The following is a 12,471-nucleotide window of genomic DNA, read 5'->3' as shown; positions in this document are numbered from 1 at the left end:
TCCTTTCATCATTTCGCTTCAAAATTTCGACAGATGATAGAAGGCATGTGAGACTCTAATAATATGTCAAATTCAGAAAATTGTAAGTTTTGACCAATTTTGATGCTCTGACTTCAAACTCGATTTTCACGGCTTCGACCGTGCGCGACTTTAGGACCATTTTGTTGTAGCGGGTCACAAATGTGAATAACTCGCCCAATGTGGGGCTCGAACCCACGACCCTGGGATTAAGAGTCCCATGCTCTACCGACTGAGCTAACCGGGCTTTGACGACAGTGAGCTTTTCAAACTGTGACATTTTCAGACGGTGACTTTCGCTGAGAAATAATATTGTGCAAAACTTGACAGGTATTTTTTGTAGTTCCGTACTGAGAGAAGACTAAGACATAGTTTATATAAGACATGATGTACAAATTTGCCAACTGACGAGAAGATATTAATATGTTATTCTCCTTCTATTCATTGGTATTTCTTCTTTCTTCCTCAGTTGATGCTGCTGCTTTATCTCGAATTTTTACACGTCACAATCTACGATGTGCCTCATTATCATACATAATCACGTTATAGTGCATTCATTTGCATAATTACAATACAAGCAGTTCGCTCAAACGTCCTTGTCCCCCGACCTGCTGCAAATAGAATTCATTGTAATTGTAGTTATGGAGGGTGGGTGCTCTACCCCTTTACAGGGCAGTACTTATTAGCATGCCGAGCGTTTCGTGACCACAACCAGCCGTGATCGTCTAGAGGTTAGGACATTGCGTTGTGGCCGCAATAACCCAGGTTCGAATCCTGGTCACGGCACATTTTTTTTTTTTTAAATCTCTAACTCCTCTCCTGAGAGGTAGGCCGTGGTTTTTTTTTTTTTTTTATTCTTTTTTTCTTGAACTTAGGATTTTGATTCTAATCTTCTTGTAATGATTTGACCTGATCTAAAAGTCCATAAAAAGTGTTACTTAAAAAAAGGAGAGAAATTATGATAAAAGATATTAATCTGTTTGTTAATACCAGCATAGATCCTATACATAATTATACATTATCCAATTATGCCATACAAGATCTAGATGTGACATGGTAGTGGATAAGGATAAAACGATTCATATTTTGATAACGAGATGACCATTTGATTTTATGCATGTGATATGCCATCTAGGTACAGGGGCAAATGAGAGCCTTATCTTATTCTTTTTCAAAAATCCTGTACAAAGTTTATTATCCTCTCTTTAATTCATGCCCTTGGTATTCTATGAACAGGTTATGATCTTTAATTACGACATAAACATTGCAAATAGTTTAAACATGGTATTTCGGTTTCTGGTAAAAAGAGTAATTTTCTGGTATTCTGCGATCGAGAGGTTTAAATCCCCTTAAACACGATAACGCAATATCGTCTTTGTAATCTATGCTTTGTACGTGAAAAACCAATAGTGTATATTGCATATATATATATATATATATATATATATATATATATATATATATATATATAGGCCCAAACATTTTCTCAGAAAGTTATCATTCCTTCAAACTCTTAAAAACAACGTAAAGAAAATATATTCTGGTCTTTGTGGACAGAGCGTTACGGATGAACGAGATGGATGCTATTTAAAAAATGGGAATAGCGTCACATGTTTTCGATGTTTGTTGTTGTTGTTGTTCATTTTCCATCTGTGAAGATGGCTGGATAGCCCATATTCAGCTACACTAAGCTGGTCTTCCATGGGGTCCAGTTGGATGTGGGGTGGGACCACTTCACCGGGTTAAACATCCTGCTCTTTGCGATGAATGAATGAAGCGGGATCTTTTACGTGCATGAGCTGTGACTCTCTCATACACGGGACCTTCATTTTATGTCCTATCCGAGGGACAGAGTGTTTTGCCTCTTGCTAGAGGGGACGGTATGTTTACACACAACATTGCTCAGTCCAGACTCGGGTTCGAACCCGGGCCGCGTGATCGTGAGGCAGACGCGCTACCGACTGAGCCAACTCACCGCCCTGTTTGAGTTTCTCAAGTACGTGACTACGCAAAGCAGCCAAATGATATATATTAAAAAAAAAAGAAAATCATCTGTCCGGACATTTTTCGTACAAATGAAAATATTATGGAGTAACAGGGTAGTGACTTAGACCGCTGTCTTGGCCAGCCCAATGAGGATGACAATAAATGTCACTTTTCTGTGAAGTCTCTTTGCTGGAAACTCCCTGTTGGTGTTAAAAAAAAATCATGTTTTCTATACAAGAATGTTCGGCGTTTACAGCAGCAACAGTGTAGAAAAAAATACACTGTTGCTGCTGTGTCGCTGATATCCATCATTTTCTCCTTGAACTCACTTTTAACCACCCCACCCCCTTGTAACAGTCACCAGGAAAAGAAAAAAAAAAGAGTTGTCGCCCAATGTGGGGCTCGAACCCACGACCCTGGGATTAAGAGTCCCATGCTCTACCGACTGAGCTAACCGGGCTATGAGTAAACCAATGTCTTAAGTCCGGAGTCGTTCGCAGTCATTCATTTTCCCACTCTTTGCTTTATACGTACATATATACTACATACATACAGCGCATTATGTCCTATGTACTAGGATGGATATTACCTACCAGCTACGATAGAGGGAGGGTCAAGTCTCCATGTTACAATAATTTCTGAGTGTTCAGACAACAACGAAAATAATAATAATAATGATAATAATAATAATAATAATAATGATAATAATGATAATAATAATAATAATAATAATAATAAGACAGAAATACACATGTGCAGAGAGTCCAGATACACACGATGGATGGCTTTTCGTTACTCATTGGATGGTATTGCTGAAAGTGAAAATCCAATGATAGTTACTATATTTTGGATACATAAAAAAAAAATAAATCCTCTGGTGATTGGTTGAGAGAGCTTTAGGTGATTACTAGTATATGTATTTTCAACAATAATCTAGAATGTTGTCCTGTTTGATACTCCATGGTATACTATTTGAAAATGACGTCACTGTTTATGACGAAATTTTCCAAATAGTTCACTATTTTTAAAAATTATGTCACAAAGCTATTCAATACCCTCAACATCAATACCCTCAACATCACTTTTTGCGGTGAAACGAATATCTAGAAACATTCCATATATTTTTACAGATTTTTTTCTTCTATTTTTCTTCAGATTACTTGGGAACGCCCACAAAAAAATCCTTCCAAACCAATATTCCTCAGATGACCTCATCTGTCAATCATTGCTAAAGTACTGAAATGACATGGTGAGGGAACATGCAAGTTATGCTGAGTCGAGGGGAAGGTGCATTCCAATGTCTTTTGTTAAACATTTCAGTACTTTAGCAGTGATTGACAGATGAGGTCATCTGACGAATATTGGTTTGGAAGGATTTTTTTGTGGGCGTTCTCAAGTAATTTGAAGAAAAATAGAAGAAAAAATCGTTAAAAATATATGGAATGTTCTAGATATTCGTTTCACTGCAAAAGTGATGTTGAGGGTATCAGAAATCAACACAAATCAACATGCATTTGAATTTCAGGGGGCCCTTCAAAACAATAAAACAACGTAAAGAAAATTTCTGCTGGTCTTTGTGGACAGAGCGTTATGGATTAACGAGGTAGATGTTATTTCAGGAATGGGAATATTCATTTATTTATTTAAAAAACTATTTATTTCAATATTCTTTTAACAGGGTAGCCATTTCAGTTGGTTAACTTTTCTACCAAGGGGCCCTGCTCACATTATGTACAGATAAAAATGTCATGAACATCCAAACAATGTTCAAACAATAAAATAGCCTCCACTACAAATCAACCACTAATACTCCAAAACAAAAATACAAACAAACTCAAACATTATTACTATTACAGCTTGATAGGGCAATCAGAAAAATATTGCCACTTCACCTACCCCCCCCCCCCCCTTACAATTGTTATCATTCAATACCTTCAAATTTCGGACTTCAATATCAGTCCTTCATACAAAAAAAAATATAGACTTAATGAAATATAACACAAAATAACATAAACGCACAAATTTCAGTTGATCTTAATACATTTTCCATATGAAGAGTTTGTTTGCAAAAACCGATAAGTCCATTTTTGAAGATTTTGAAGTATGATCTCTGTCATACAGTACAAAATAATACCTTTTAAATGATATATTGGTCACTACATAAAAAGGTATATTTTTCAAGTTATGGTCAAAAGAAGCAAAAATTTTCTTTTTATTCTCTTTATTTTTCTTGACCTTTAATCGCAAATATCTCCATTTGGCAAATATGGACTTATCGGTTTTTGCAAACAAACTCTTCATATATACCTCTATGCATGCTTTCACATGTTCAAGTGCAATAACGTCACATGTTCAAGTGCATGACCATGCAAAGCAGCCAAATGATATAGAAAAAAGAAAATCATCTATCCGGAAATTTTTTTCGTACATATGGAAATATAATGGAGTAATAGGACAGTGACTTAGGCTATGGTCACAACTCAGAGCGGCGACCGACCGATTTGTAGCCTGCTTGGTCGCTGCTGAAATTTTGGCACCGCTCAGCAGTTTTTGGAGATGTTGAGCAGGCTGTAAAACCCTAGCGATGACCGAGCAGTGCCCTGTCGATTTCCCGTCGGTCACCGATCGATTTTCAGTAAAATTTTGGCGAAATATGGGGATCTGCAACGCGCAGAGTCCGAGCAGTCACCGAGCGATGCCCCATCGGCAACTGGACGATCTCCCACCGATTTTTACGAAATCGCTCAGCGACCGACGGGTGATCGATAGATTATCTACCGGTGACCCGTAGGCGTACCGGCGGCCACCCTCCGGTCTCTGCCGGAAATTTCTCACGAGCTACCTTTGTTTATTAATGTACCTATGTGATTTGTGATGTGTTAATTGATTAATTAAACTAAAACTCGAGGCAAAAGATCTAAGAGTTAAATTATCAACTAACAAACCTCAGCTATGTGATACCACAGATAACTAGAAATCAGGAAATAAAACAAAAGGAAGGAACACCCAAGATGGAACAAAGATTAGAATAGATTAGAATTTTTCAAAATATCTTGTTTGATTCTTTATTTTACAGTATTTTTCTATTCCTATTTAATTTCATATTTCATTTCCCATCTCTTGTCAGTCATTACTTCTTCATTCAATAAATGATAAGATAACCAAACCATATTTCACTAAGTCTACATATCGACACTAACGTTTAGCTTTCATCTCTTTTGCCCCAAAGTGGTTGCCTCTGACTTCCATGTCCCTCATGTTGCTTGCCAAGATGTTGAGATGCTGAGATGTTGGTGGGGTTTCCTTGCCTCTTATCCCTCCCCCTGCTTCTTCCACATTGCGCTAGATTATCTTCTCCATCTAGTCCCTGGTTTCCTTCAGGGCTTCTGTCATTTTTATCTAAACATTTTTAGTCCCTAAATCGCTCGACGGCGACCGCTCGATCTATTCTCTTGGTTTTCTTTTGTGTTGTTGTCATTTTTGTCTCTATTATTTTTGTTCCCTAAATCGCTCGGCAGCGACCGCTCGATTAGGTCAGTGCCTGGGCGGTTCCCGCTCGGACACCGAGCGTATTTTGGGCAGCGAGTGAAAACTGGTCGGTCGCCGCTGAAATTTTAACTCCGCGTGAAAACTTCAGCGGCGACCGACCGATGCCCTAAATATCAGTGGCGCCTGGCCGGTCACTGGTCTGTCACCGGTCGTTGTCCGACCGGTTTTGGCTAAAAACTCGCCGACCGGTCGCCGAGCAGGCTGATTTTGGGGGTTGTGACCGTAGCCTAAGACCACTGTCTTGGCCAGTCCAATGAAGATGACAATAAGCGTCACTTGTCTGTGACGTCTCTTTGCGGGGAACTTCCTGTTGGTGTTCCACAAAGGATAGCAGCAATAGTGTATCAAAAAAAAAAAACAGTGTTGTTGCTATGTCGCTGATATTATTCAATTTCTCCTTGAACTCACCTTTACACCCCACCACTTTGTGACAGTCACTGGGAAAGAAAAAAAAAAGTTAGTCGCCCAATGTGGGGCTCGAACCCACGACCCTGGGATTAAGAGTCCCATGCTCTACCGACTGAGCTAACCGGGCTATGCGCAGACCAGAGGTTAAAGTCTGGAGTCATTCGTAGTCATTCATTTTCCCACTGGCTGCTTTTGAGCGAATGCTGGCTTGCGGCCAGCGGTGGTAATGAATAACTATACAGTATACAGTTCAATGCATTATGTCCTATGTACTAGCAAGGATATTACCACCTACAATAGAGCGAGAGCCAAGTCAAGTGTTCAAGACAAGAATTATAAAAATAATGATAAGAAGAAGGAGACAGAAATACACATGTACTCAGAGAGTCTAGATGCACACAATGGATGACTTTTCGTTACTCATTGGATGGTATTGCTGAAAGTGAAAATCTAATATTAGTTATTATATTTTGGATACCAAAAAAAAAATTAATCCTCTGGTGATTGGTTGACAGAACTTCACGTGACTGTATGTATTTTCAACAATAATTTAGAACGTTGGCCTGTTTGATACTCCATGGTATACTATTTGGAAATGACGTCACTATTTATAACGACATTTTCCAAATAGTGCACTATTTTTTAAAATTATGTCACAAAGCAATTCTGACATCGCACGCTGCTTCGTACGGTCTTTTTGATCCCAAGTACAAAACAAATATACTCTGCTTATTTCGAGTTTCTGGTTAAACATATGGGCCTCGGTGCCTCCAAAAATACTGTTCATTTCAGAGCTGCGTCCCGTAGAGAATAGGGGCACATCCCACGAGACCGACATAGAAAATAGGTTCATGAGTCATACAGCCCACGAGTTATACTGCTCACGAGTCATACAGCCCATTAGTTTGACACTACTTTTTTCCCCTTTTCTTTCTCGCTTCACTAGTTTTTAAAGTAGGCCTTATTAGATATCCTACCAGCCTGCTAAGATGTTTTAGAGTTCAATTTGTAATTTTCTCTGTAACTATAATGTATGATATTCAATGGATGAAAACGCTTTATATCGCAGCGATTCACCTCGATTTGTGGCTTGTGCTTATAAAATTATTCTCCTCAAAGCGGTACATTTTTCATGAAATAGAATAGCTGTTTTCATGGATGCATCTTCTTTTTCAAAATCCTTAACGCTACCTTAAAAGACGATCACGTTATTTTCTGTGATTTTATACTAAATCAACACCTTCGCTTATGACTACGCCCCCTCCAGATCACGTAAAGCAGGTGTGCACTGCAACATTGACCATTTTGTGAAATATTTCCTTGTAAACTTCATTTCAAAGCTAAGTATTTTTCTAGGTGGTTGATCTGAATGTCCACATCGTTTTATATTTTCTTAGTAATTTTATAATTATGTTTTGCGGAAAGGGAAATAAGGGTGTTTGGGCATTTTTTGAAATTGATGTGGAAAGTTCTGATGCACAATTTTACTGAATTTTTTTTATTTTTTTTACAAACACACACACGCAAACACAAAAATCTTGAACAATTCAGGGGGTGAGGGAGGGCAATTGACGGGGTAATACCCTAGAAACTCTCCTTTTCCATCTCTCATATCTTCCTTGTGCAATTATCTGGACACCCTATACAATTAATTAGTCTATAGGTGGCGCTGTTCATCCTGAGGTCTCGTGGGCCTTCTTTGCCTAGTGTCGGTCTCGTGAGCCTCTTTTGCGTATACGGTCTCGTGATCCCTTTAAGCGTGGTGTCGGCCTCGTGAGCCTTTTGTGCGTAGTGCCGAACTCATGGGCTTATTTTACTTGATGTCGAACTCGTGGGCTTTATTTACTTTGCGTCGAACTCGTGAGCTGTATAACTAGTGGGCTGTATGACTTGTAATCTGTATGACTCGTGGGCTGTATGACTTGTGGGCTGTATAACTCGTAGGCTGTATGACTCGTGGGTGTCGGTCTCGTGACGTGCACCCTTGAACACATTACGGGTCTTTACATAAAAACTGTGGAGGGAAATATAGGCCTTCACAAATACACCATAAAATATCCACCAACACACATATACTCCTATATATTATGACAGTATAAGTCTCCCACGAATGACGCATGTCCGTATACTTAACAAAGTCGGTACATTCCAATGAGAGATTGTGTGCTGTGTATGATAGTTCTTGACTAAATGGATTGACTCAAACGAGCGTTCAGATTGGTTGGGCCTTAGAGATATTAATAATGCATTTGTATATCTCTACGAGATGGGCTATATAAGGCCGAGGATGGCTGGTTAAAGTCTCAAGATCGCCGTATGAATATCTGGATCACTCAGTGTCCGAAGTTCAAAATAAGTCCTGTCATTGATGTTTGATGTACACACATACATACATGCACATACACACACAAACACACACACACTCACACACACACACACACACACACACACACACACACACACACACACACGCGCGCGCACACACACACACACACACACACACACCAGTGGCGGATCCAGGCGGGGGCGCACCGGGCGCGCGCCCTCTTTAATTTTTTTTTTTTTTTAAACAACAGAAATAAACAGAAAAAATGGGGAGGGGGTGCGTGCGCCCCCTTTACTTTTGTAAAGGCGCCCCCACTACGGAATTCCTGGATCCGCCCCTGCACACATACACACACACTATCAATGGCACACGACAGACTACTATCATAACATACGTGGTCCAGATACAGTTACACTGTAAACAGACGCAGAAATCGCTCAAGCTGTGTCGTTTCGCCGTTTCGACACTGACCCAAATCCCAGGATTTCGGTCTTTTGTTTCATATTTGACTCCTTATGCTTTATGCTCCTTTCACCTCCACCATATCTCTATAAAGTGCTGTTGTATATTACCAATGAACTATCAATCGAAATGACAACAGACAGTGACGTATATCGTAATTGACATTTACCCCCTGGCAACGCAAATAGGGGTGTAATGCTAAATGACATCATGAGAATGTATGCTTAGTAGTTGCCTTGGAAGTGCTATTGCGGAAAGGACTATTTTTTTTTTGTTCGCTTTGTTTGTTTGATTTGATATATTTCCGCATTCAATCACATACAAATTGAATACAAATTTCAAAGTATAACAAGTGTAATGATTTAAAATGATGTGATACACAAATAGATAAACATAGGCATTAGTATTGTGCAGTGAACATATACAAAACATGTAAATAAGATACAAAGTGAGTATTTTCCCAGTAAATATCAGAGATATGTTGAATGTCTTGTAGGAGACCACCATAGTCATGATAGTGAGCGATTAAGCTTGAAGTGTATGGGGCCTCATAAAAAGACTATCCGGAGACACAACTCTCTTGGGGAAAATTGGGTGATGAGGTGGGTGCAGTGCAGTTGAATAATGAAAACTAAAGACTGAGAATATAACATTGACAACCCGCAGTATATTATTTCATTTTCATTTCATTTTCATTTTATTGACTTAATGAGTGGGGAGCAAAAAAAAAAAAAAAAAAAAATCAGGGACGATGTGAATGGTAAATCGTAGTATCTGTCATCTTGTTCAGCTAGTGAAGTGCGTCTTTACTGATATGCTTCTTCATTTTCACTACAAAAATTTATGGAAATGCAGTGATTGGAGTGTTGACAGATATATATATATATATATGAATATATAGATATATATATCTTGTACGTTTTATGTAATGAGTATAAGTAAGTGGCAAACACAAGAAATAAGCACACGCAATTCTTTCTTGTTGCGGGATTTTCTAAATCACTCGTTAAATCATCTGAAAATCTAAACAACAAATGAGTCCAAAGACAAAGAGTGGCTTGAAAATTTCGGCGGAGGGAGCAATTTAATTGCGCCTGCCACCATACTGAGTACGGCCAGGTGAGTGTACATTGTGATGAAAACAATACTTTTACTCATGAATAGTTTTGCTTGTAATATCCATGGCGACCATTAATGTTGAATTTGCACGCCAGTCCAAATGCAACTAATTTGGCTCCGTTACTCTCTCTCTCTCTCTGTTTCCAGAAGTAAATTCATAACGTTAGGATTCCCATGAACTGTGAATTTGCTATGATGCGCATGTCATTAATAATTTGCTATCAATTCAAGCAGCAATCGGAATCTCTTTAGATTCCATTGATTTAATTGCTTTAATCTGCACCTTGTGCCACCCGTGACTTAATAATGTTTTACAGTGAGATCACGTGATTGACCATACTGACAGGTTTGTTTGTTTGTTTGTTTGTTTTTTGTTTTCGTTCTTTTGAATGTGTGTCTATTTCAGCACTGTCTTTGAATTTTTGATGAGAGTGCACATTATTCCAACCAGACATCTGACGTGGGTTCATGTGTCCATAACGTCGGTGGTAAAGACAATGTTAAAAGACTGGTCTCTTGTCACACAATGGGGATAATGTGAAAGTGTGACACAAGGAGGTGGACTTTAGATCGAATGCCAACATGAACCCTCTGCGTGGCACCTTAATTTCCTATCTTATAGGTAGGTCCTATGTCATGTGTGTGACATATTTTGTGTAGATGTAACTCCTTAACACAGGAAGGCTCAAAGACCACACATATCCATATGATATTACAATATGATATGGATATTATGATATGATAATGATATGATATGATATGCGATATGATATGATATGATATGATATGATATGAATGATCATAATACACTATGTGATATGACAGGATATTTGATATGACATGATATCATATGAGATAAAATATGATATGATATGATGAGATATGATATGATATGGTAAGATATGATATGATATGATATGATATGATATGGTATGATATGATATGATGTGATATGATATGATATGATATGATATATGATATATGATATGATATAACTGTATCATAATATCATGTGATATCATAATGGTTTGATAAGAAAATTATCTTATGTACCCAGGGTATAGCCCTTTCAGAGCCAACACTGCACTCCCAGAATGCCCTCAACACCATTATTTTCCTCGGCATTACCAGCTACCCATTCACACACATGGGATATGGAGAGAGATGAACACACAATGACGGTATTCGAACCCAAGACCCTGTCGGAAATTCTCATTCATTTCAAGAGGAGATTTAGCTTTCTAAAAAATATCTAAAAGCAGAGTTTTTGTCAATTGTCACGAAAGACAGGGATGCATCGAGCAAGAGAGATGCTCAAATAAAGTCAAAAATAATGTCAGAAAACATTGCACTGGAAAGCATGGATGAATTTTTGAACAGACGCATGGATGAATGAATAGATGAACGATATGACAATACATTGTACTATGAAGGCTGGCTGCATACACAGATTAATTAGTTAATGCATCAGTGAGTGATTCAGACATGAATGGCTGCACGAAAACAAATGGAATTAATGAATTAGTAAAACGTGCAATATGTCAAATCATCTTCTGCACTGTTGTAAAGGCATTACATTACTTTTTTGTTACCATGACAAAAGTCTGCGTTGTTCCTTTTTTTTTTTGATAATACCATTCGTGCATTCATGTTGTGTTCAATGAACTGTCCTTTTCAGCTGGATGAAAGTCAAATTGACACATGTACCGCTTTGTATCATGTATTTTTTAATGGAAATAAATTTAGATAAACTAGTTGAATTGAATTGAATTGAAATGAATTGAATTGAATCGAACTGAATTGAAAGACTGAAGCGACATTTAAGACTTCGCGAGATGAAAGTTGAATACGAATTTGGAATTTGACAGCATTGCAGTCTGTTCTACGAGGCAGCTATTAGAAAGCAATGAACGTTGATGAGCAAGTAATCAAAGTTTTAAGTCCCCTTCGAAGGACGAGGCACTGAGGATAAAGTGGACTTGCCTGAGGGTACACACATGGGATTCGAACCAGGGAACCCAGGATTGTGAGTCTATGACCTTAAGCACAAGGCCACAACTTGAAAACAAGGAAAAGAGCGCGTATACTTCATGCACCTATTCTAAAGCAAATTATACTTGCTTTATGTGCATTGAAATCCTATACCAAGGTACATGATGGATTGCAATATCATTGTTTCATGCGGAGGACACTAAAGCTACGCCATCCACTGTCCAATAAAACTGGAAGTTGTGATCCCCCTATTTGAAGTCGAGAGTAAGCAGTATAAATAGAAGAGGTGAATGTAATGCTTTTTAATGACATGCATGCAGGTTGATGCTATATTGATCATTTTGAGTATGGGACACGATACAAAGTAAGACATTGAAACAATTAGATCATCATTGCCTCTCATCCCCCCTATATATTCTGCCTGAACTACCTTGGACGGACGTATTTCGTTTACTTCTTCATTCATTCATCTACTTGATCTTCAAAAGTGATGTAAATATTACTGATTATGATTTTTGTTTCTCTCTAACTCCCTATCAACTTGTGTTAATAATGCCATCCCACACTAGGCTTCACACTAGGCTTCCCTTGGGACCTACACACTCAACAAG

The 12,471-nt window shown here is 38.3% G+C and overlaps 4 non-coding genes across 4 annotated transcripts; 1 reads left to right on the top strand and 3 right to left on the bottom strand.

Moving 5' to 3' along the window:
* Nucleotides 1-192: 192 nt before the first annotated feature.
* On the bottom strand, nt 193-265 carry Trnak-cuu (transfer RNA lysine (anticodon CUU)). The gene has a single exon. It is a non-coding gene; the product is annotated as a tRNA-Lys (tRNA).
* A 467-nt stretch (nt 266-732) lies between these two features.
* Trnah-gug (transfer RNA histidin (anticodon GUG)) lies at nt 733-804 on the top strand. Its single transcript has one exon. It is a non-coding gene; the product is annotated as a tRNA-His (tRNA).
* Nucleotides 805-2,391: 1,587 nt separating this feature from the next.
* Trnak-cuu (transfer RNA lysine (anticodon CUU)) lies at nt 2,392-2,464 on the bottom strand. Its single transcript has one exon. It is a non-coding gene; the product is annotated as a tRNA-Lys (tRNA).
* A 3,551-nt stretch (nt 2,465-6,015) lies between these two features.
* Trnak-cuu (transfer RNA lysine (anticodon CUU)) lies at nt 6,016-6,088 on the bottom strand. The gene has a single exon. It is a non-coding gene; the product is annotated as a tRNA-Lys (tRNA).
* Between the last annotated feature and the right edge of the window lie 6,383 nt (nt 6,089-12,471).

The sequence above is a fragment of the Diadema setosum genome, chromosome 5, assembly GCF_964275005.1.
Source record: "Diadema setosum chromosome 5, eeDiaSeto1, whole genome shotgun sequence".
NCBI lineage: Eukaryota > Metazoa > Echinodermata > Echinoidea > Diadematoida > Diadematidae > Diadema > Diadema setosum.
This window is presented reverse-complemented; position numbering and strand designations above follow the sequence as displayed.